Source organism: Bactrocera neohumeralis, chromosome 5 (genome assembly GCF_024586455.1).
Source record: "Bactrocera neohumeralis isolate Rockhampton chromosome 5, APGP_CSIRO_Bneo_wtdbg2-racon-allhic-juicebox.fasta_v2, whole genome shotgun sequence".
Lineage (NCBI taxonomy): Eukaryota > Metazoa > Arthropoda > Insecta > Diptera > Tephritidae > Bactrocera > Bactrocera neohumeralis.
This window is the reverse complement of record NC_065922.1, coordinates 39,904,422-39,930,283: the sequence shown is the minus strand read 5'-3', so window position 1 is coordinate 39,930,283 and position 25,862 is coordinate 39,904,422. Positions and strand designations below refer to the sequence as shown.

Below are 25,862 nucleotides of genomic sequence, written 5' to 3'. Positions count from 1 at the left end.
GTTTTGCGGAAATACCAAATTCAGACATATTGACATAAGGCAACTATATTTTACTTACCGTCAAAGAAAATTATATTAAAATCGTCATTAAATGACAGATCTGACATAAACTTAACCGATGAGGCTGGTTAAAGTCAGAGTTTTTTCATACTTTTTCATTTCGGGTTAAGGACAGAAAACAACTTTTTAAGAGAAGTTGAATAAATACACAGAGGGCTTGGTTGGATCACCGAGGACCGTTCTTGTATATGTTATTTTGGTTCAATAAAGTAAATATCATCATTATTTCTTATACACATTTTTGAGCCCATAAATCTCATGAATATTTGACCAAATTTACAAATACAAAGCAGCGTTACTTAACGAGGCAATCGCAATATGGCAGATAGACAGAGAATTGAAGTTAAATCTTTGAAAATCGACGAAAGGAATATTTTCCTGTTTACGAGCGTAACCTTGGCTACACTAAATGTGGTTACATTTTTTCTTCCATAATTTGCTCTTTCTTTAGCAATAGTTTCATAGGATCTATTACTGAAAATTAAATAAGATAAAAATAATAATAAAAGAAACGAATAACAATATGCCTATGTGTATATACTGATACTTACTTATATAAATATCTATATACTTATACTCGTATATACATATATAAGCGAGTTTCCTCACTTGGATGTGGGAAGCATGCATTTTGGGTATATTTCTTTTATGGTCTCTTTTATAATTCTTTTGGCAGCCCAAAATCAGCCAAGTTCGGAAAGTAAAAATATCAATTTTCAATGATTATAAAAAGTTGGAGCATATTGAGATATTTGGAAATTGTAGCGTCCGCGTGGCCATTTTCTCTCTTTATCCATGGACATTAAAATAAATTTAAGCAATTTGCAATAATTTCTGCGACAGAACACAAATACCGAAAACGAATTCACATGTCCATACGAAATGCTGTTCTCAAGTAAGTTGAGAGTAATTGCACCGTCGTTTATGTCTTTCACTCACACTTACACAAACTCACATATTGCAGAGAAGTGAGCAGCAATGAGCAAATATGAATGTATGAGTGTGCGAAGCTAGTGCCACGGACGCAAGTTGCTCGTTGTTGCTGCAGTCGGCAGGAAAGTACCAATTTCTGCGTGACCAACATACTAAATATTGTCCGTAATGTCCTTAATGCCGCAATACCCTTTCATTAGATACCCATAAATGCTCAAAGTGTCACGCGTTCACTTTTTGACTTTAGCGATGGGAATCTCCAGTTACCATGGCATCCACAGAATTGCAACAAAAAGATACAAATATGGCACTGGGAAATTAAGCTGCTGCTCCGACTTGTTCCAACTCCCAAGTCCGGAGAGCGGAAAACAGCAGTTAATGTTCATTTATTGTGAGCATGTAATGTAAGTATAATCTAAGTATGAAGATATAAACGTAAAGGCCAAAATTTTCTTATGTATTTGTGTATATCAATGAGCGTTAGTTCCATTTGGATCAAAGTGATCGTTAACTCAATAAAAATTAATAATCTTGTTATGAAATGTGGACTTTCTTAATGCTAAATATGGCAATGCCCAAATAGAGGGAGAGGCCCGCCCTAACAACAAAAAAGTGTAAGCCCTGATTATGAACGTTCATGTGGTGTGACTAAAAATCGTTTGCGAATTGTCGACGTGGCTTGGAAGGAAACGCGGAGGAATCATTATCCACTCCCATCTCAACAGTCCAGCTTTTGCGAGATTTAAATTGAAATACACGGAATCATATATCAATATACAATCGTTGGTATGATATATAGTCGAAATTAACTATCAGATTCCCGATTCGTATGGTACTTGTGTCTTCAAAAATATTGGCTTTAAAAAGAACTAGAAAGTGTAGTCTGACTTTTATCTCCCATTTGGGAATCTTTCACAAAAATATTGTTTATTTAGTTTTCTTAAACCTATTTAGAATTCTCCAATTTTATAGAATAGTACATTTAATCTGCTGCGGTGGCAGCCATAAGAAAGTCTTTGTCCCGATAATTTATTATATTTTTAATAGCCAAAATAATAATAGTCTTTATTATTTATTTATTTTTTCTTTAATCCATGGAAATAACTGCAGTGTGAAACTGTACGCATTTCACAAGTTTTTTACAGACACACTCCCACATAAACAGACCTCACATACACATACGTTATTCCTAAATGGAGTTACTTGCATTTATAACAAATGACTCGTCAGAAGAATATGAATGATGAGTCTATATTTGTACTTATATGCATGTGTAGACACAATCTCAATCAACAAAAACAAAGTAATGATTTGCATTAAAAGGTGCTTTTTGCAAGTAATTCGGGTTTTCTGTTAACATTTTTGTTAACATATACCCTGAAGAGGGTATATTAAGTTTATCACGAAGTTTCTAATGAGCAAGTCGATTTAGCAATATCCATCAGTCCGTCTGTATATACGCAAAGTAGCTCCTCAATTTTTGAAATATCGATCTGAAATTTTGGACTCGTCCTTTTCTCCCAAAGAATCAATTGCACTACTCCACAAATCTGAAGAAAACAGGTAAGAAAGGGCTAAGTTCGGATGCAACTGAACATTCCATACTCTTCCGACTTGCAAGAATCAAAGCCAGCGAAATAGTTTAAGGTGTAAAACGAATCATTTTTAGCAAAGTCAGCCGGATGTTCGAAAATCCTGATGTTAGTTATAAAAGGGCTAGGCCAAGTTTTCGTTCAAATTTATCTATTTTCGGCACAAAGATACACTATTATGTGTAAAACACGCTCTCTTATTTCCACAGCTCACATATTGGCCGATATATGCGGTACAAAGTCAACCGGAAGTTCGAAAATCTTTAGTTTAAGTAAATGGGGGTAAGGGAAGTATTGGTTCGCTTCAACCCGTTTTTGACATGCAGACTTACTATTGTAAGAGAAGGATTATCCCTTAATTTCAGTTATATATATCACCGACATTTTCGATCAAAAGTCGACTATAGGTACCGGGGTCTAAATATTCGGTACCTAGGGGCTTGAACAGTTTTTTAACTGTAAAATAGTGTTATTTGTCGCACCCGCTGATATCGGACCACTAACATGTATAATTTGTATGCAAACTAAACGATTAAAATCAGGTTATTATATAGGAAAACTTTATCTTCACGAAATTTTATACTACTAGAGCATATAGCTGTCAAACAAACTGACCGATCAAAATCAAATTATCGCATTGAAATTCTTTTCTTGGTTTTATAAAATCTTAACTTCACACGCAATCGATACCGAATGAAAAAATAGTCGTAAAGTACATTTTCCGATTATTAAATATTTTAATTTGTGAACAATGAACATATTTTAAGACTATTTGAATATGTCAAGAAATATAATAACTTAACCAGTTCCAAGAGACTCAACTTGTATGCCCTAAAGAATGCTGAACAAAATAAACAGTTAGTAACTTTAGAGGACATTTTCAAGCATAAGATAGCGGCATATTCCATTCAAAGGGATAAAATTGTAGACAGGATAGGTTAGTATTATCCGCATGTTTTGTTTTCTCGACTCACCTTTTTAGGCTATTAAATTAACTATTATATTTTCTGTACAAGATGTGGCGTAAATGGAAAATATAAGAGGTCACTGTGGTTCAATGAAATTTAATTTTACTGCCGAGTTTAAAACACAATCAACAACGCTATGTAAAGCAGTGAGAAAGACAATCCCACTTGAGCGCAAGCTTTCCGACTTCTTTGCAGCTGAACAGCATCAATGCCCCAAATTTGTTCTTAATATTCATATTTTTCGCCTCATAAATCACATTTATTTTGAATAGTATTCGAATGCCCCATGCTCCAAGGCAGATTATATCTCCCGTTCGTCTCGTCGTAGCCTTATTATGCGCAAGTTAATTGGTTCCATGAACCGCCCAGCATTTGAATAAATAATACATTGCTTTGATTCGAATCAAGGCTGTGGCGATGCTTGAAAGTGAGTTTGCTCACACTTTTAAGAATTTAAATCAAATACTAATTTTAACATTAACACAAGCAGCCACTCGCCGTTAACGTCTACTTTTGCCAAATATTGACATTCTCTGCTTAAGCGTAAAACAGTTTAGTAGGTGTTAGTTGGCTCTTGGCCTTGCACAAAAGCAGACAAAAAGTGTATAGCCTTTAGCTTCGAACATACATGCAAATAAATATCTTATCTGTGAGATTTTTGTCAAAATAATACTAAATTTTACTAAATAAATAATGGAGTATTCCACCCCATAATCTCCCAAGTCGACTTCCAAAAGTAAGAACGCAACGAACCAGTGACTATTTTTCAAGGAAAGGCATGCTTAAGTATATTAATACACACAAAATGGGAAGCAATCAGTAGAACAAATATCTTAATGAAACCGCCATCCAGCGGTATCAAAATAATCGATCGGCAACACACAACAAGAGGTCTAGGTGTTATGCTTACCACGCTTCAACATGCGACAATATTCCACATTTATATCTAAGCGATACGAGTATATTATATGCCGAACTCTAAACGGGCATAGCATGCACGGAGTACAGGTCTTATGCACTTCGCAGCACTCTAAAACTCGCTAAGAATTAAAAGTTTTCCTCTTTCCGTACTTCGAGTCAAACCACTTTCAACAAGTGGTCCAAGTCATTGCGCAAATCTTTATTAACAACCAGAAATCATTCTTTAAGACTTTATATATCTGCAAACCGAATGCCATGTCAAATGAGTAATAGTACTTATCGTGGAAACCAAGCTGAGGAACTAGAGACTTTGAGCAATGAAGATGACTTCTGAGTGTAATCTGTGCGCCCGAATTAAACACTTATTCTCCTCTATTCCAAGAAAATTTCGAATTTAGTTTCATTTCAATTCCTAAATTTAGCATCTCTATGGGATACCGTTGTCAAGTTCGTCTCCAATTTACTATATGTGACCTGGTCTACGAAAAGGGGGCTTAGGTGTCAAAACAAAGGAGAACAATTAATGAGATAACGAGAAACTGACGATTATTTTTAACAGCTTTTCCCAGAAAACTAGTTTTCGCACGTTAGCCCCCTTTTCGTAGACCAGGTCACATACATATGTATATGTATTCAAATGCTCAGCTAAAACAAGAGAGTATGTACAAGTGGACGTTAATTGAAACGAAACTAATTCGATATTCATAAATAATTTTGGTATTTATATTCTGAATTTATTCTTAAATAATAAATAAGTGGAGTATTCATAAAGTGTATTAGGAAATATTGATCTCATAAACCGAGGCTCGAAATACAATTCGTTATCAAACATAATTTGATTTGATCTATTTTTCGAGGTACATACTTGAATACCTTACATACATAACTTTTTAACTAAGCTTCAAAAATAAATATTGTGATTTCATTCATCAATATACAACAAATTTTCATTTGCAATCAAAATGCTAATATATATTATGCTACCATTTCACTAGACTCGGCGTCCACTAAATCATGCGCAATGCTTAAGGATATAATTATAACATATAATTCATACAAATACATATGTACATATATACATATGGTATGCTTCTTATACCATAGTGACCTTACTTACGAAGTAGTTTCTTAGTTTTTTCAATAGATAGGAGAGGAAATCGATTCAAACAAACTTCATTTTGAAACATTCTATGAAGAAGCCAGTTTTGGACGTGGATGGTAATATTCTGCTTTAGCTTACATCTTGAGCATTTATGAACCTACTTTCAAAGGTAGGTTAGCTTATTGTGGTTGTTCAAACCCTGCTTATGGTGGGTCAACAGAACTTATTGCATCGGTAGCGACTGAACAAATTTATTCATTGAACGGCTTTGAGGTAAAACAAGTAAGAAAGGGCTAAGTTCGGGTGTCACCGAACATTTTATACTCTCGCATTATCCGTCATTTACATATTTTTCAAATACCGTATTTGTGTAAAGTTTTATTCCGCTATCATCATTGGTTCCTAATGTATATACTATTATACAGAGAAAGCATCAGATGGAATTCAAAATAGCGTTATATTGGAAGAAGGCGTGGTTGTGAACCGATTTCACCCATATTTCGAACATGTCATCAAGGTGTTAAGAAAATATTATATACCGAATTTCATTGAAATCGGTCTAGTAGTTCCTGAGATATGGTTTTTGGTACATAAGTGGGCGACGCCACGCCCATTTTCAATTTTAAAAGAAAACCTGAGTGCAGCTTCCTTCTGCCATTTCTTCCGTACAATTTAGTGTTTCTGACGTTTTTTGTTAGTCGGTTCACGCACTTTTAGTGATTTTCAACATAACCTTTGTATGGGAGGTGGGCGTGGTTATTATCCGATTTCTTCCATATTTGAACTGTATATGGAAATGCCTGAAGGAAACGACTCTATAGAGTTTAGTTGACATAGCTATAGTAGTTTCCGAGATATATACAAAAAACTTAGTAGGGGGCGGGGCCACGCCCACTTTTCTAAAAAAATTACGTCCAAATATGCCCCTCCCTAATGCGATCCTTTGTGCTAAATTTCACTTTAATATCTTTATTTATGGCTTAGTTATGACACTTTATAGGTTTTAGGTTTTCGCCATTTTGTGGGCGTGGCAGTGGGCCGCTTTTGCCCATCTTCGAACTTAACCTTCTTATGGAGCCAAGAAATACGTGTACCAAGATTCTTCATGATATCTCAATTTTTACTCAGGTTACAGCTTGCACGGACGGAGGGACGGACAGACAGACATCCGGATTTCAACTCTACTCGTCACCCTGATCACTGGTTTGTGGCTATATATAACCCTATATCTGACTTTTTTAGTTTTAGGACTTACAAACAACCGTTACGTGAACAAAACTATTATACTCTCCTTAGGCGTGTAATATAATTGTCGAAATCGGACTACAACTTTTGCCAAAAATGGGTAAAATCGGGCCAACACGTCTTTTAGCCCCCATATATATAACATAAATATTTACGAGCTTCCCTTACGAGTTCACTTTATACCACATCTATCGGTCAATATGTAAGGAATCTAAATCAAATTCAGAAAGGATGAATCCACGGCGATACTTTCAAGTTCAATTTCAAGTTTTGTCAACACCAGAAGGTATTTAGCCGACTTGGATACTTGCAAGTCGCAAGAGTAGGAAATGTTCGGTTACACCAGAGCTTAGCCCTTCCTTACTTGTTTCACTTTCGACTTTCAACATGCGGCAATTGGAAGTATTGGGGCTCAAAACTGATGTTTGCGCGCAGACGATAAGAGCCATTAGTTTTTCAGAAAGATAAGTGAGCTTTAATACACACGCGTAAAGTGTATTTACATAGCGCGTCCCTTCCGGTTTAGCTGCTCCTTTAGGAGAATTTCTACTAAGCATGTACATAAATATTTATTAAACTTAGGAATCATTTATTTATGCACACATATCTATATGTATATATATATATTTGACTTGGATGGCCAGCAGGAAAATTGCAAATAATCCAAGCACTTGGAAATATTGTGACTCACACGTAGAGCAGCGTCGCCAGTTGTAAACGAACTATGTATGTAATGATTTGGCTAGGGCACAGTGCTGTGATGAAAACTTTTGAAAACTGATTCGATTTACATTCTAATTGATTCAATTTATGTGTTCATTAACCAAACAATCAGTCACATATTGACAGGTTTCGAACATTATCACATAAATGACATAATTTTATGTGAACACAAGATGTGCGCAATTCGCAGCCGATTTCCACTTAGGAAGACTTACATTACAGAGCTGATATACATGTAAGTATGTCTTGATATACTCATACAAGTACAAGTTTAAAGTTGGCAGTTGGCATCTCAATTCCACTTAATGTTGAAGATACCCAAATTCTTTTGGATTAAATTGTATATGTGTATTTATTATCTGTCTGTGTGTAAAAATCAAGCGCAGATGGGTTCTTGCGGAACGTTATCCCAAATCACTGCCCGGCAATCCGTTGCATAATATCCGGTACCACAGCACTTGATTTTGACTAGAATTTAGTGCAAATAATACCATATACAAGCATTAGAGGCTATGTGAGGAGCCCCGCAAAGAAAAATCACAGTTGTCGGTGCTTTTGATTAATGGCTTTTTCTCACAAACAGCCAATAATTTAAATGCCCCCTGTATTTGCAGAATTCTCGGCGTCTGTCAAAATTAATATTTTCACATTTCCTTTTAGCTCGTCCACTGAAAAGTGTCGGTTGAAAGAAAACAACCATACAAATGTGTTTTGAGAAGTAAATATTTTGCTCAAACGAAATTGAAATTTTTTCTTCTGGATGTTGACGTTTTGTGTATGCCCTGACAGTTGATGGTTCTATTATATGTTAGATATGTGGCAAATAAAGGGGGTCCCAAAATTAACGTAAGATTTAAATTTGTAGTCATTTATATAGTAAAATGTTTACAACACTGAAAAAAAAATAAATCGACAGCTGACAGTTAAGGCTTAGTAAAGCGTTATACCAGAGCGCAACGTGTCTTCACTATTGAACAATATTTAAAACTAATAAAAGCTTGCGACCGTATCTCGAAAACCTCATACAAAAAGTGGTCGGAATAGTGTTTTAACTTCGCCATAATAATGAAGAGATTTGAAATAGCGTCAAATTTAAATCTTGCGTTAATTTTGAGACATCCTTTAATATTATAGCTATTCAAGCATGCCCAACGATTGGAATTTAAGTGTGCTCTGCCCAATCCAGAAAAAGGAAGACCCCACAATCCGCGCCAACTACCGTGAGATAAGCCTCCTCAACATCGCGTATAAAGTTCTATCGAGCGTATTGTGTGAAAGATTAAAGCTCACCGTCAACAAACTGATTGGACCTTATCAGTGTGGCTTTAGACCTGGCAAATCAACAACCGACCAGATATTCACCATGCGCCAAATTTTGGAAAAGACCCGTGAAAGGAGAATCGACACACACCACCTCTCTGTCGATTTCAAAGCTGCACTCGACAGCACGAAAAGGAGCTGCCTCTATGCCACGATGTCTGAATTTCGTATCCCCGCAAAACTAATACGGCTGTGTAAACTGACGTTGAGCAACACCAAAAGCTCCGTCAGGATCGGGAAGGACCTCTCCGAGCCGTTCGATACCAAACGAGGTTTCAGATAAGGCGACTTCCTATCGTGCGACTTCTTCAACCTGTTGCTGGAAAAAATAATTCGAGCTGCAGAACTTAACGAACAGATACAATCTTTTATAAGAGTGTACAGCTGCTGGCGTATGCCGACGATACTGATATCATCGGCCTCAACACCCGTGCTGTTAGTTCTGCTTTCTCCAGACTGGACAAGGAAGCAAAGCAAATGGGTTTGGCAGTGAACGAGGGCAAGACGAAATATCTCCTGTCATCAAACAAACTGTGGTCGCACTCGCACTTGTCACTGTTGACAGTCATAACTTTGAAGTTGTAGATAGTTTCGTATATTTGGGAACCAGTGTAAACACCACCAACAATGTCAGCCTGGAAATCCAACGCAGGATAACTCTTGCCAACAGGTGCTACTTCGGACTGAGTAGGCAATTGAGTAGTAAAGTCCTCTCTCGACGAACAAAAATCAAACTCTATAAGTCACTCATAATTCTTCCCCGTCCTACTATATCGTGCAAAGGCTTGGACGATGACAATAACTGATGAGTTGACGTTGCGAGTTTTCGAGAGAAAAGTTCTGCGAAAGATTTATGGTCCTTTGCGCGTTGGCCACGGCGAATAGCGCATTCGATGGAACGATGAGCTGTACGAGATATATGACGACATTGACATAGTTCAGCGAATTAAAAGACAGCGGCTACGCTGGCTAGGTCATGTTGTCCGACCTCCACTCCGTTGGAAGGACCAGGTGGAGAAGGACCTGGCTACGCTTGGAATATCCAATTGGCGCCACGAGCGAAAAGAAGAAACGACTGGCGCGCTGTTGTTAACTCGACTATAATCGCGTAAGCGGTGTCTACGCCAATTAAGAAGAAGAAGATTCATCCAGGCAAAAGTATGGTCACTTTTTTGGATTGGTAGTCTCAGAAACTTAAAAAAAACAAGCTTTGATCCATAAGAAAATTAATACATCCGAATTCCTATGTTCCATTTATGCTTCTCAAACACATTTCATGGAAATTTTTAAGAGTTTCAAGAACGCTACCGTTGCACTTCGCTCCAATTGTCTATGTATTCGCAACAGTGGCAGCAACAACAGGTCAAGAATGGCACCGACGAAACAACGAAGCCTGGGCGCAAATGGGAGGGAAAGCTGCTAAATTGTAAATTGTGAACTTTTAAATTGATTTTGTTTCCCTCGCCAAGAAATTAGTTCCACTTCCCGCATTTTCTTTGGTGATGGTCAGGTTTTGTGCGTTTTATGTACTTACAAAGCTATTTATTTTTGTATATTATTTATTCGATGTCTTCTTATGACAGGGTCGGCTCGTTTGACAAATGATAATCGACAATTTTCTATTTCAAGTGAAATTCTATTTGAATTACTCTCATTGGTGAAAAAGCCCCGCAGCGACATAGTTTAGTCCAAGGAAGCTTTGCATTCATATATTTATCTGTGGACTTCATTACAACATACCTGCTATCTGTATATATGTGTATATGTATATACTTTTCATTGTAAAATGAGTTTGAAGGGCGACGATTTGAAGTGTCAAGTGGAAATGAAAAATGGAAGTACAGTGATTTTACTGCTAGCTGTGTAGCAGCGCTTAAAGTCAAGTTTTTATTTGCATACATTAACTGGAGTTAGAGCTGTGTGTCTTAAGGGTGAAATTGAGAAACGCATGGCGTATGTTTTATTCTTTTCAAGTTTTTCTTGTTGTATAAATATTTAATTTTTCTGTTGGCTTTGCTTTTAAGACATTCGCCTGATTCGTTTTAGTAATCAAAGTAGGGAATGAAGGAAGTCGAATTCCCAATGAATCAAACGAATTCTCTTTAATCAACACACGACGGCGACTCTAAATAAGTTTCTTTATTTATTCAATATGCAGTTTACCTGGCCTAAATAATGTCAACAATGCGAATTCCCCGTGCTCTGAATAAAAAAATTTACACATAGCTTTCATTCTAAATCAATGAGTAGTATGAGATAATTACTCCTACAGCCTCCTCAACTGGACGAATTACTTTAAATTATTTAGCTGTCCTTAACTGCATGAGAGATACATACCTATGTACACCCAACTCTTTTTTTACACGGTTGAAACTTTTTTTTTGTAAAAAGTCAACGGCGCAAGACCTTTCGGAAAGTAGTCCGATAATTCAAAACTCGTATTACCGGACGAAAGTCACTATTGGATAATTTGATGAATATCTCAAGTGATGTTACCGACTTTAGTCCAGTTCATCGCAAACAATTGCCCTTGTTATCAAGTAGCGATGTAAATATGAGCAAAAAATATTGAGAGTTTGTTTATAATTTTAAAATTCTAAGTTTATTGGCCCCAATACACTTGTGCCAACGTTTTTTCTTCAATCTTCGAAACAGTTGCTAAAGTCAATTTCCGGAATGGCCTGCAATGCTCATAGCAATTCACGTTTAATGTCTTCAAATGCCTCAATCAGGTGGATGTGGTATGATATTGATTAAGAACTAAAAAACTCACGAAGAATCAATGCTTTATGCGACGGTGCATTCTCGCTGTTAAAAAAATTAGAATTGTTGGCCCATAATTCCGGCTTCTTTTCACGAATAGCTTCGCCAACACATAACGCATAGCACTCAATAGTATTCCTTGTTGACAGTTTGGCAGGTCGAAGGGAATTCGGAGTGCACCACACCTCGACAATCAAAGAAACCTGTAAACATAACCTTGATTTTTGAACTGCTTTGGTGTTTTTTTCGGATTGGGCTCACCTTTGGCACGATATTTGTCCAATTGATCATCTATTTCCGGGTCATAAGCAATGATCTAAGACGCATCGCCAGTAATACGGTCCATTACATCCTAGTATTCGGAATGCATTGTTTCACAGACGTTAACGCGACGCTATTTTTCGAAAACATTAAGTGATTTTGAATCTAAGCTTTCACTTTTTTTAGACCCAAATGATCTTCGAAAATGGTTTTCACGACGCTGTTTTTCGAAAACATTTAGTGATTTTGAATCTAAGCTTTCACTTTTTTTTAGACCCAAATGATCTTCGAAAATGGTTTTCACTTCATCCTTCCGGTTCTCAAGCACAAATTCCTTTATTTTATTGACGTTCTGATTCGTTTTAGTAATCAGTTGATGTTGATAGCCGTCTTGGACGTGGAGATCGTTTACGCGTTCTCGATCCTCTTTGAATAATTTGTACCAATCAAAAACACTTGCTCGTGACAAACAATTATCACCGAAGGCCTTTTTCAAAATTTTGAATGTTTCGGCACCGGAAACTTATTCCGCACACAAAATTTAATCTAAGTTCTTTCTTGAATAATTTCATTCACCGTAAAAATCGCCGAATGCACTTTATGTAATTCAGAAAGACAGGCGTACAATTAATGATTATTTTGATGTGACATATAGCAGATAGTCCTACCTAGAAAAAAATATTTCTACAAATGGGTTTTCGTCGAAATTTAAATTAAAAAGTCTTACTATATTTTGCCCAGGGATATTTCGGGAATTGGTCGGAGCATTTGTAAAAATCAATATTTGGTGCAGACCTTGAACAGTGCCTGATTTTATATTTATATATATCCCGTGAAAAGTCAGAGAATTTATTTTAACGACACCTTTCAAATTAAGATACACTTTAACTAGATTTCAATTTCTTCCAGTAGTTTTAAATTCCGTAACATATCATTGTGCCTGTGTATGTTAATTTGTTTCCACTATACGTCTTCGTAGATTGAAGTTCTTTAAATTCTCTCAATGAAAAAGTTTCATTAATTTGTAATTTAGAAGATAATGGCTTAATGATTAACTCCACAACAATGGCTTTTTTAGTTCAGCACAATTCCTGCGCCATTTCACTTAATCTTTTTCTCAAAGCGTGCTTTTGTGTTTGCTAACAACAACATACACGATTAATGCGAAGCTTTCATTTGTAATAGTATCGATAGAAATCCACAAAGAGTTCAGATTTCAACATCAAAGACATTATATCTTGACCAAGTTGAAAAAGTTGGAAAAAAGGGCAAAAGATTTATTTATGACGGCCGAAGACACAAGGGTGATGAAAATTCCAATAAAATGTCATTATTCAGCAAATATAACACAAATTGAATTTGCGATTTTTGTCCAAAAAGTATCAAAAGTTTACAAACAATACGGTCCGGTTCTTTTTAGTTTCGTTCCCACAAACTTAGTAGCTTTCAGTGCTAAGATATTGGTATAAACTTGAGAATGTGCGTCTCAACGAACATGTATGTGCGTGTAAGTGTTGTCATTCAACCCACGAATACCCATATTCGCAAGTAGGTGGCGCATCCATTGACTTTCCCTGAATTTATACCGTAGAAATCACAACAATATGTCGCAGTTGCCCGAAATCGCCCGGCCAACATGACCAAATTTCAATTAGATGGCATCTGTTGGCTCGGAAGGGCCACCAAAACAAGTACAGAGCGGCATAGACAAACTACTTTCGTACAAAAGCCAACGAAGTAATGGCGGGGCTGCACGACAGTCATTGCCGAGATACATGTGGGTATGTATATATGTACACACACAGTTGTGCTTTTCTTACAATAATTTTATATTATATAATATGTGTCTCATACAAATGTGGGACAAATACTCGTACATATTTATTACAGTGTTAATGTGTTCAGGCACTGCAGGAAATTCTACGTTAGAGAGTGGCTAATCGAAAAGACTCGCAGCACTGAACGAACGGTCTAAAAATAGATATTTGGTCGGCTATTTGACAGTTCAGAAAACAGATATGAGACTTTACGAATATTGAATTAAAACTGTAGAAGACACTGGGTAATTTTCTCTGCGTGAGATTTAAATGTTTGTTCAACAACAAATTTTATATGCAAGTTTGACTGTAAAATGTCATTTAAGCGAGTACGAAGTATTATGAATTGAAAATATGTAAAACAAAACTTGGTAACATTCAAAAAAGATAAGACGATTTAAATGAAGAAATCACATACTTTCCTGTATTGAATCAACTCTCTAAGTTAATTGCTTTATTAGCATGGAAATTTGTGGAGAAACGAGCAGCGATTCGATGATATCCAATATCGCTCGTACACTATTTGACTAAGTAAATTGACTTTGTCGGGAAATCTTAAATATAATTTTCAAATTTAAACAACAATAACAGTGTCCAAGTTAATATGCCGATTCATGACAGCCTTCACTCTCAACTGTCAGTTTTTCTTGCAGGGATTTTATACATTAATATCTTGTCTGCAAGTGTGGATGACGAGTCTAAAAATGGACAGCCGGTTAGATGAACGTTCCTATGTTTTACACTGATTAGATGAGTTTTGAAATTGGCCAAAAGAAAACACAAATCTACCTGAACACATTCGAACATACAGTGAAATTAGGCTTTTCATTGAGGTCAGTATATTTTGCAAAATTCTCTAAAGCGCTCAGCATTCTTGATTGGAACGTGGTCGATTTTAAAATTTCATGCAATTACAACTTTATTTTTTGATGGACAGAAAGAAAACACCGAATTTCTGACGTTAAAATGCCAAAAATGCCAAACATTACTGCCAAATTTTGTTGTTGACTTTATTAAAATTAATTCATTTAACATTTTTCCAAACCTAAAGCAATATTTCATATTTTGGTTTCAGGAAAAATAACATTTTTTACAGAAATTATAATTACTTTTTTTAATGAAGACAATCACGAGAAAAATATATAAAAAGTTATAATAGAATAAATGAAATGAAAGAATTTTTTTATCTCTAGCGGGTTAGCCCGAAATACTTCTAAACCTCTGAGCTGAAGGAGGAGTTAAATTATTATAGCAATGATAAAGTCGTTCTAACTCCCTTCATGTAAAATTCTTAAATTTGTTTTTATTGACGATTTAGTAAAATATTTCATTACGTTTCACAAGTTTCAACAAAAAGAGTTGTCATCATAATGACTACTATTGAGCATATACAAGGTGTGTTCCAAAGTAAAAAGGACTTCGGTCCTGGTTTGGTTTTTTCAGCAAAATCAACTTATTCAAAATAGTCTCCTTCTGCTTCAATACAGCTTTTTGCACGGTCCAAAAGCATGTCGAACGAGTGTTTTAGTTCGTTGGCCGGTATGGCCGCCAGTATGCCGGTGCAAGCCTTTTGAATGGCCTCTACGTCTGCATAATGCTTTCCTTTCATGATCAAATGCATTTTTCCGAAAAGGAAGAAATTGCACGGTGTCTTATCAGGTGAATACGGGGAGTGGTAAATGGTTAAAATGTGATTTTTGGTCAAATAATCGGTCACAAGCGTCGATCGAATGTTGGATTGTGAGCAATTTATGGTCGTCAGTCAATTTGTGCGGAACAAACCGTGCACACACCTTTCGTAAGCCCAACTGTTGGGTCAAAATGCGATAAATCGATGTTTTGGAGATGTTCAATTCCATTTCCATGAATTTCAATGATGATTTCGGCTAATTTTTGATGAATTCACGCACAGTTTCGATGGAATTTCCGGTGATCACGGATTTTGAGTGGCCCACATGTTGATCGTCATTTATGTCCTCACTTTGAACTTTGAAAACGTTGAAACCAATCGTGCACTCTGCTACGGGATAGACAATCAACGCCATAAACTTGTTTCATCAATTGAAACGTTTTGGTAAAAGTTTTACCAATTTTAAAACAAGATTTAATCTTGGCTCTTTGTTCGAAGCTCATTTTCGCACCGATAACACAAACATACTGACACTTAAAACGCAATAACTTCACTTCCAATCTATGAAATGTCATGAAATTCTCACTGGACAATCAATAAAGATAGCAGATTCTAACGCACCGATTCAACATATAGATGGCGCCAGCAGGGGGCGCTATATTCAAAAAGTCCTGTTTACTTTGGAATTCACCTTGTATGTAACTATATCGATGAGGCGTATCAAGGCGTGGCATAACTCGATTATTATTCCAATATTCCGAACTTGCGTCGGAAAGCTAATATTCTTGTGGATCTTTTTCAGTATATAGTTTTATGCATTTTTTTAAGCGTAAGCAACAAAAATCTTTTTCCTCAAATATGTCGTACTTTGTTCCTGAAAAAATATTTTTGAGAGGAGTTCTTCTTCATTAGTTTAAGCAAAGCAAAAGATCATATGTGGGACCTAGTTAAGATCTAGACAATGTCCGGCCTAATGTTGTGAGAAATACCGTTACAAGCTTCTAGTCTAGACCTGTTTCCTTTTGACTTCCATTTGTTCTGGTTGATGCAGAACATCCTTGCTTTTTTCTTAAATAACCATTCACAAATTAGCAAATGTTAAATTTCAAAAGAAATCACTGTTTATAATTTTATAATATAGTATATGATTTAAATACATGTATTCAAGCGAATTTATGAAAGTAATTAAACAAATAGGATTTTTGATATTTTTATTGCTTGCATTTATTTATACACCTACACAGATTTTAGACTCGATTTCAGCAGTGTCGGTGAGCAATCAAATTGCATTTGATAAAAATTCCGCAAATTCCTGATATCGCCATCTTTTTGTGGCAACGTTCAAGCTATAAATTTTAAATTGCAATTAATTAGTCTGAATTCTTTATAAAAAGTCCAAAATCACTTGCAATAAACACGAACTATTTTTTGCGGACGATTAAAAAGTTAATTTGCAACAACTGTGTGTGTATGTGTCCTAACGCTAGAAAAACTAAGATTTCCAATTAATTTGTTAATTTAGAAATTATTACTTGTGTGTTTATGTATTATTCAGAAAGCACCGAATTGGAATTTCGCCACGTTTGCTTCTGTGAAATTATTATGAGCTGAAACATTTCTCTGCTTTGAGTCGCTAAAGATTTGTTTATTTATGATAATTAATTATCTGCTTAACTATTGCGGGAAATTGGCAATTTGCACTTTATGAAAATATCTATATCTCTCCACTTCAGGGGCTCCTCAGGGTAGTTGTGATATTTTCCCCTTCAAGAATCTTCTACTGAGGATAGTTTCATATTTACAAACTTTAAAATCCCGTCAATTCTGTTTGTTTGTAATCTGCTTAATTAGTCCAAATCTGTAGTTAAAATATAATATATTAGTTATTTTTTATTCAATGATATTTTACTTCAAGCTCTCATTTTTAATGTACCTAATCGTAATGCTTTATACGTAGTCCTTATAGCAAGTTATTCTTTGTACAGTACGCTTACTTTCTCTACCTATGGTAATCTCTGGTCTGGTCTCAATTCCATCCGTTAATTTGCAGTCATTTTACATACTTATGTTATGTTCAGCTGTCGAACGCTGCAGACCCAGTCCTCTATTACCGTTCAAATTGTTTAATAAATGATTGCTTTGTAAAGTTTATCAATGAACCAAATAAGTACATCATATATTAAGAATCAATTTATTTAATGGTTTTCTTTTTATAAAGAAATAATAATCACTGCTCTGTAAACCTACATCTCGACATGTTTCTTTGAAAGTAAAAAGGATGAATATAATCTGGTCGTTAGCAGTTTAGTTTAGGTTAAAGGTAACCATTCAATCATACAATTGAAAAGCATGTTGAACGCCAGTGGATTAAAAATCATCAAATAATCCTAAATCTAATAAAAACTATGTCTAATTATGATTAAGGATACTTTTATTTATCTAAATATAACTATATTCGTGCCCCTTTTTATAGCGTTGCAAGAGTGTTGCCACAGAATATATTAGTTGTATGCCCCTAACAGTTGTTTGAATCACCCAAAGCTAATCAAGATAGATATAGGGTGTGACAATGTAGATTCTGACAATTTGCGGATCTCATCCAAACGAGTTGTGCGGGCTTGGCGGCTAAGGATGAATCAAACCGATTCTGGCATTCCACAAAAACGACCTGAACAAAAGGCTGCCAGAAGGGGATAGGTCTGGTCTATAAGGCGTGGGAAGTACTTCCCAGCCGCTATTTTCCAAATTGTTTTCACCGGTCTGGCGACCTGAGGCTGAGCGCTGTCATGATGAAAAACTATTGCCTAATGTCTAGTCACAAATTCTGAGTGTTTTTCGGCACACGGTCACTTCAATTTGCCTAGTTGTTGTCGGTAGTTTTCCTTATTGTTGGTTTCGGTCGGTTTTATAAACTCATAATACCGGACCACCAAATACACAGCATTACCTTGGCATTATGGATATTCGGCTTTGCCGTTGATTTGGATAATTGGTTTCACATTAAAATTTTTTGCATTTTGTCGTTATGAAAACATTTTTCGTCACCAGTCACAAGCAGATCAAGGCCGGTCCCGTCTATATAGGCAAGTTAGGCAATTGCCATGGGCGCAAGAATTTTGGGGCGGCATTTTGGCTAACGTTCTTTACATATTTTATTTCAATAAATATAAAACAAAAAATACAAATTTACTTTATTTATTTAATTTGTATTGTATGTATCACATCTAAAACTAATCGAGATCGATATAAGGTTATATATATATATATATATATATAAATGATCAGGATGATGAGACGAGCTGGAATTCGAATGATTGTCTGTCTGTCCGTCCGTCCGTGCAGCAGTAGCTTAAATAATAATTAAGATATCTTGATGAAACTTGGTACATACTTGGCAAAAAAAGGAAGGCGGAAGAAAGGAGCTTGTAAATGGGCGTAATAGGACCACTACCACGCCCAAAAAACGCAATTAAAAGAAAATGTATAAAGTGCAATAACTAAACACTAAACTAAGATATAGAACTGTAGAACAGAAGATCGAAGTAGCAGGGAACACTTTTGGGCTAGAAATTTTGTAACTTTACGCCAAATATCCAAATTCGCTAAAGATAAATCCTATAAGAACTCATATTGAAATTGTGAAAATGAATGAAATCGGACCATAATTCCCCTCACTCCCCATATAAAAATTATACACTCGAGGGGGTATGAGTAAGCTTAATACGAGTCGGGATAAAAACTCAACAACGGGGTGACACCGCCTTCTTTAGACCGGTAAGTTGTCTCGGGCCGGCCCTGAAGCCCATACAAACACAACATATTTTTGTAGCTTTCAAACAGCATTTCTGGAATGTAAAATAGTACACCCATTAATGAAAGTTATGTCAGATTATGTTTTTGAATACTTTTAGTTTTATGGTCCAATTAAAATTCACAAATATGTATGAATCACTTGATTGATTAAACCAATGATAATATAGAATTAATCAGTTTAGGTAGCTTTTGAGAATAATGCTTCTTTTAAAAGGTATTTTATCTTTTTCATCTATCGTCTGCCAATATTTCCAAAAGATAGCTGCCTTGATACACCTGCACCTCCAAGTCCTTGAAGACAACTTTCGTCGGCTGTACTTCGAAAGATTTCCTAAAATAAATCCCTTCGCTTAATTTCTTCACCAAACAAAAAGGGATATATACATAGCGCCAAAAAGCACGAGTTTCTTAAACACGGAAGTTGGCTAGCCGCTGTTGGCATGCATAACTAATTATAATATCTGCTCTTGTTACTTACCCTGTGCACAAACTGGAATGCGGAGCTGAGCCGTCATTACGGTGTAAGTTTTTGACCTTGACTCGATTCATACAAACACATTTTTTACTATTTGCATTCTTATATACCTATGTATATATTGGTACTGCTACTACTACTTAGTATATTCTCCGTAATACTTTTTGCTTGGAATTTTTTTGATTTTCAAGTTAATGAAAGACTTTGTCTTCGCCGCTACTGTCACAGCTTAGTTTGCACTGCACTCACGAAAAACTTAAGAAGAACTCTTACATGAGTTATGTGGGTGTATGCAATTTCATGTGTGTTTGTATGTATGCGAAAGCTCGCGTGTGCATTTGTAGATCTTTGGCGGTGCACGTCTGCAGTAAAAGTGTTTATGTCATTTCTGTTTAATTAGTTTTTAAATGGAACCAGAAGCGAAATGTGAGCGTATTAAGACCGCAAACATGACGGTATCAGCATCACGGCGAAATGAGCACCGTTGCTGCTCTTTGTGTTCGCCGCTTTGCTGATACCCAGCAGCTTGATTGGTAGCACCTGCATTTTGGAAACTGTTACGCGCCGAGTTGCTATCCGAATCACGCACGCACAGTTGGCATTTTTGCAAACACACACAAGCACGTGATGTGTCAATGTTAAATGTATGTATGTTTGTATAGGTGTGGGTGGCACAGGTGCAGTTGGAAAGCTGAGATTTGGAAACAAAAGTATATATAAAAGCTTAGGAACACTGGCATTTCGAGTGCTCACACGAAATTGTTCTCACACGAAATTATAACATACAAGTAAATATATTCAAATTTATTTTCGACTTATGTTTTAATGAATGATTCTAAGAGTCATTTCGAGACAAAAAAAAACAATACCGCCAGGCGGATAAACAAAAATTAACTCCAAAATATGTGTCGAAACGCCAGCACTCATATTCAATTAGCTTACTTGGAATTGCTGCATAGATATCTATGCAATGCAGCACCCATTTTCCAGTTGGGTATTTATGTGTGTAAGAAAATACCATATGATGGTGAACCTTGGGTTTTACATGCATTAAATGCCGTGCTGTGAAGCTTTTCAGTCTTTGAACAGTTTGTCGAACGAAATTGCAACGAAGCTCGTGCTGCGATTCAATGTTAAAGAGATTTGCATAAAAGGTTCATAGTATTAGGTTGTCAAAAAAGTCTTGCGGTATTTTCGCTTTGCGTAGTTCTAAATCGTCGCATCGGTTCATTTTACGCGCTAACACGTGTTTGATTGACTGATTGTTTCTTTTAAGTCGTTCGTGAGTTATAGCGTCGCAAAGATGGAGCAAAATAAAGAGAAAATACGGCATATTTTACAGTACTACTACGATAAAGGCAAAAATGCATCTCAAGCCGCCAATAAAATTTGTGCAGTTTATGGACCCGATACAGTTTCCATTCCACCGCACAACGATGGTTTCAATTTTTCGTTCTGGTGTAGAGGTGGTCGAAGATACGCCACGCTCCGGAAGGCCTGTCGTCGAAAATTGCGATAAAATCGCTGAACTGGTCGAAAGACACCGGCATAGTAGCAGCCGTAGCATCGGTCAAAAGCATTCTACATTCTTCAATTTTACAGAAATCACAAATCAAATGCAATTAACGTCATTTCATACTGGCTGAAGTCTCGTATTGCTGAAATTCCCACAAACAGCCGCAATCTGCAAAGCAAGCTAGTTTCGATGAAAAACCGAATCTAAATCAATTCTCTAAGAATAATCGCTCTCTACTCGTGCTAGGGAAAAAACCTTTTAGGTTTATGTAAAATCGTCATTGGTGTCTAACCGGGTGACACACAGCGATGATTCAGAATAACACGAAGTTACATTTCTAATACTCTTCCGAAGCTACAACAGTTGACCTGAATAATAAATTGCTATAAGCAGTTTCTTCCATAAAATTTAGTTTTTTTTTATTGTATTTAATTTAAGATTTTCTACGTAAGCATTGGCGACTATGTATTTGGCCTTACTTATATTCTTCTATGTAATTACTCGTACCAAACTTACAAAAATCTTGACAAATAAGCCGCCAAACAGCAGTGTCGACTAAAATGGATAGGGTTGGCAAAGAATTTACTTCCTTAGATACTGAAACATAGCGACGAATTCAGAGATTAAGCATTTTGATTTAACAAAATTCCGACGGCAAGACAACCAGAAAGGATGTGTAGCAGAAATGTTTGACGAATAGGCAGAAGTGGTAAGCCGCTTGAGATAAGTGAATCACCAGGCAACTGAAGGTAAATTAACCAAAGAGTAGTATTTTAAACTGAGAACAAACCACAAAAAAGAGTAGCACTTAATGTACATACATATATGAAGTAATGTTTCAAAGCGATGCTTGATAAGCACTATTATTATTACCTAATTAATTAACCCAATTTAAAGTTGGCTGTAGACAAAGGCTGAAATTAAGATTGAAACACTTTAACTGAAGTTAAACAGAGTGGAATACGTCGGTAGTCAATAACTGTATTCAGTAATGACAAACCATGCTTTCTTAAATAACTTTATAGATGAGCAAAAACTAATTAGTTATGTGGCAAATTATTTCATTTAATTCCTCATTATTTTCCAATTAAAAAGACTTATGTTTATATTTAAGTGCTGCAGGTAGCACAAATTTATTTAATTTATTCAGAATAAAGCCCTGCACGACGAATTGAATACAGCTAGTTCAGCAGGCTTTGACATTTCTTTCAAATTTTATTCCCTTGAGGTTTTCTTTCCGAATTGCAATTTTGTAGCGCAAACATTGGATAAAACATGAAGCGAATTTCATATAAACGCCAGACTTATACCTAAAAGTTACTTTCTCTTCTGTTTCCGACTTATTTAATGTTTTAGAAGCTTAGAGCTGCCAATGTGAAAACGTCTTCTAACCAGTTGACTTTAATTATCGCCATTATTATTGTGGAAAACATATTTCATTAATAGCTAGCAAACTATTTGTAGTCAGTATGAGTTGTTATTACCACCAGAAGAAGCATAATAGGGCCGCTCTACAGCAATCTTGTCAAATTTTCCTTTAAAACAGAGGATACAACGTTCAGCCGTGCGTTCATACTGCAAGCAAAAACAAATTGAACAGTGTACCAGATTTACGTTTTCCATATGCACGCCACCGCAAAGTGAGCGGGTTCGCCTAATAATTAAGTCGACACTGTCATATTCGCCACAACTATTTACGCTCTAACGCTTCTCGGTTAGCTTTCATTTGTCTTCGTTGTGTATTCAGCTGTTTTGCTTAGCATTGGTTTGCACTTAATGGGCAACGACCATAGAAGTTGAAGATTGCGGCGGTTGTGGCCGTTCCATGAAAGCGCGAAAAGCTGTAGCCGTTCGCAAGGGCAAGGATAAACAACACAACAACACAAGCGAAAGTAAATAGCCATAAATTGAAAGCGTTTAATGCTAAGCGGGCATTTGGTGGATAGCAGCAAATTTAAGAGCAATCAAATTGGTTGCAGCTAATAAAAAAAAAGCATTAAGACACAAGGTTTCATATATTTTTAGTATTCTCAGTGGTAGCTATCGGAACTGCTGAACTATATCGACGCTTATTTATCTATGCTTAACAATTAAAGGGGTCCGACACCTTAAAGTGTGCAATCCGACGCCACAGTCACGCAAAAGTCGTCGCTTTGTGCGCAGCGAACACTCCCAATCACTTGTTACTCATACGCACCCGCTGGCACACAGCGCGGCTCGCGGGCAGGGGTATTGCCCTGACAGAAGTATGCGAATGTTGATTACCGAAAGCTGTTGAATGTGGCATGCATCAACACATAAGCAAGCGACTTTACTATGTGGGAGGGGCCACTTTTATACATGCATGTGTACGTATGTATGTCGTTATATGTACATGATTGTGTGTGTCACCAAGGAATGTTTGTCAGTGTGTGCGGCAACAGCGTTTAATTGTAATTCTGAATACACTCCCCGCCACTCAAAGTTGGGGGCTCAGATCAACAGGATATCGCAGGGCGCACACACTCACATACACACACATACGTGCTTGGGTATGTGTATACAAATGGGAATTTCGCCAAACCATTCGTACTCATTTGTACATTGGCACGCACACACACACACAGGCAAGTGCACATGCTTATCTGTTGATTGTATCGGTATCTGCGCGCAGTCTTGTGAGGGCTTTTGTTTGTATTCTATTTTTGTCGCTCATTTGCCGCATTAACACATCGCATGGAGAATTTTGCAAGTAAGTAATCTCTGGCTGCTGGAATTGAGCCACCAACGCGCTGTCAGCATGCCGTTCCCTAGAGCATGGGTGTGTATGTGTGCGTGCATCTGATTAAAGGATAAATGTGTAAGAAATTATTTGCTCAAACAAAAATATGCATGTGTGGGTATTTTATCGTATGTTGGCATGTATGTGTATATGTGAGAAAGTGTTGGTGAACCTCATGGCTGGAGCTGATATTAATTTAATTAGACAATTAGCACGATTCGCCACTAATTTACCACTTGGTCCTTATGTTAAGGCAGCATTTGTCGAACGCGGTAAATCAAGGTACACACAAACATTCACGTAAAAAACACGAAGCATCTTTGCGTCTGATATCTTCGCACGAGTCTCATGAAGTGCTCTGCGATAATTTTGTTTTTCTACTGAACTATTTAACTTCGTACTACTTTCACTTTTAACTACTGTTTGAAACACATTTTTCTGTTCGGTTTGATGCACTCCCTGCACACAACCCACAACTGTTATAAAGGCACCACCCTTCGGTCGGCCAAATAGTTGTGCTATTTGCTTTATTTAATGTATATTTTAGGCATCGCGGCGCGAATTTTTCACCATCCTGAAGTTTTTGAATGCCGTTAAAGCGTGCGAGCACTTCCAGATTTCGTAACCGACTGCCGCGACACGGCCAAGTGCTGCGCAACATTTCGTATGTATCAGGTGGCTTCGGAGATCCACCCGATTCGGCAAGCCGCTACCGCCGCTCGCAGCAACAAAGCATTCCACAGCCATACTTTGCTTCGGGTGCTCGCCGACAATGCGCTCATTAGCCTGCTGTGCCATGTTCCACAAGCTTTTCGAACAAAATTCTCCGAAAGTCGAACATACGACTTCAGTATGCTGCTTATGCCGCTCAATCATTACTCTGTTTTTAACGTTGCAAGTACTTATACACTCGTGTATATACAAATAGGAGATGTACACCATAACGTTCGTTTTGTGCTCCTGTCCAATGCTCGGGTCTTCGTGCGTAAATGGGGATATTTGTGCGTACGCATGTGCTTACGGTCATCCCTCGCATTCGCTCTCTCAGTCATCTGTTTGATTCGCCGTGTCCGGCAATCCTAGACAGGCTGGCGCTTTTGTGCCTAGTCAAGACGTCGTCGTGCCATATATTCGCTGATAAGAATTCGCTACCTACAAATTTATGTCTGCATTGTAGTTGTTGCAACATTAAACGCAGTTATTCTCTTTAGAATAAATACTTACCGTTATTTTGTGGATTGCATTTGAAGTTACGCTCTTTCCCGATGCTCTGCAAGCATTCATGGCTTCTGGTCTAACAAATCTTAATTTCAATTTGATTTAAACGTTGTTGTGTGAACTTCAAATCAAGGGCACGAGTACCTCATAGCTTTAACAAACAAAAAATACCACAAATAAACTTAAAACGGGGGTTTGAATCGAAGTAAATGTCCGACATAAACAACAAAGACAGAGCAATTAAAGAGTTTTTATTTCTGACATATTAGTCATGTGAATTTTTAAAAAGTTATCATTAGCGCAGGAAATGCAGTTACTCCGCTTCTAACTTCTTACTTTAACATATGCTTTTATAATTCTCTTCAATTACGAGTTTCACCGGTTGCTCCATTTTTTTTTTAAACTTAACGGTTCAATCTGTGGTAGAAGGATGACTGAAAAGTGATATACTTGTACATACAGAGTCGGACGAAATATGTTGGACTCATATCTATTAATTACATTATCATCTCCTATTCTCGCAATTATCATTATAAATATAAACAAATCACTCAGATTTGAAGCATAATTATTTATTTAATGAAAACATACAAAGCCTTAGAAATTATTTGACACCATGCCATTTTATATGAAAAAAATTAAACATATTCATAATATTAATATTTTATTTTATTGGAATAATAATTGTTGCTTAATATTTTAGAGCATAACCATTATTTTTTATTACTTCACTGCATCTATTTG

The 25,862-nt window shown here is 36.5% G+C and overlaps 1 protein-coding gene across 5 annotated transcripts in view; it reads right to left on the bottom strand.

Annotated features, from left to right (window-relative positions):
• Window positions 1-24,515, bottom strand: part of LOC126759669 (dopamine D2-like receptor) — a 281,735-nt gene extending 257,220 nt beyond the window's left edge. For 3 of the 5 annotated variants that reach the window (XM_050474651.1, XM_050474655.1, XM_050474654.1), the window contains exons 1-2: window positions 24,134-24,515; window positions 19,627-19,878 (exon numbers count right to left, since the gene is read on the bottom strand). The gene's annotated coding sequence lies outside the window, so the exon portion shown is untranslated. Of the gene's footprint in view, window positions 1-19,626; window positions 20,012-24,133 lie in introns of all 5 variants that reach the window. The other 2 variants (XM_050474652.1, XM_050474653.1) reach the window with 2 other exon arrangements.
• Window positions 24,516-25,862: the final 1,347 nt, after the last annotated feature.